Genomic DNA, 1,261 nt, shown 5'->3' on the forward strand with positions numbered 1-1,261 from the left:
GTGTATGCGTTTGTCCCCCCCCCCCGCCTCGTACCACCACTTGACAACCAGTATTTATGTGTTTACATCTCCGTAACCAAGCAGTCTGGTTGAAAGAAACTGATAAAATGAGCTGCAGGCTTTAAAAAGAAACGGTTCTGGGATCGATTCATTTGACCAAAACTCTTTCAAAGCAGTGCTCCAGCATGGCCACAGTCTAATGCCTGAAACATGAAAAGATAAAAACTGCAAACATACGCGCGCGCGCACACACACACACACATACATGTATATACGCATTTATGAGTACGAGTATAATATACGTATACATATATGTACATGTGCGTGTGTGCACACAAATCTGTTTTTTCGGATTGTGTATAAAGTTAGATGAGTGACTCAGAGGCCAAGAGTTCCATACCTTGTATTTACATGTATATATATATATATATTTGTTTATGAATATGTGCATACACACACACACATATATACGTGCATATGCATGTTCATATACATATATATTTGATTGTACATATAAATATACACACACATACACAATATACCTGCGTTTCTGTGTATCGTCATACTACATGTATATAACACACAAACTCACACATAGATATACATATACACGCACACAAACACACACATACACACATATATATATACATGTATACACACTCACACACATATATATACATACATGCAGACATATTATACTTACATGTTTTCACACACACACACACGTATACACACATATATATATATATACATACATGTAAACATACACACAGACACATTATACTTACATGTTTCCACACACACAGACAGACAGAAATATATACAATGTTCCTTACAGTTTCGCTTAAGTCCAATCGAGTGGCAACGATGACGAAGACGATGACAAATGAAACACCAGCAACAACAGTAATAATAATAATAATAATGATCCAGGTCGATTGGTGCGTTTCATTTTCGTCCCAGGGCCAATATATTTGGCTACAGAGAAGGAGCGATCGGGCGATCTCTCAGTGGAAGCCAAAGATTGCCCGATGTCTACCAAACTAGACCGGACCCTCTCACCGTCATGGTGGCAGACGTAGCTGTTGTCTTACTGATGGTGGTGGAGGCGGCGGCGGGTAACAGCCGTTGTTGTGACTGCTGCTTCTTTCAGCTCTACTTGCAAACCAGACCAGTCCAGACAAGAGGAAGACCAGTAGAGAAGTTACACTTGAGTTTGAAGAGACAGACACACGTACACCATATATAGAGAGAAATTCCC

This window comes from Octopus bimaculoides, chromosome 14 (assembly GCF_046866305.1).
Source record: "Octopus bimaculoides isolate indiv1 chromosome 14, ASM4686630v1, whole genome shotgun sequence".
Lineage (NCBI taxonomy): Eukaryota > Metazoa > Mollusca > Cephalopoda > Octopoda > Octopodidae > Octopus > Octopus bimaculoides.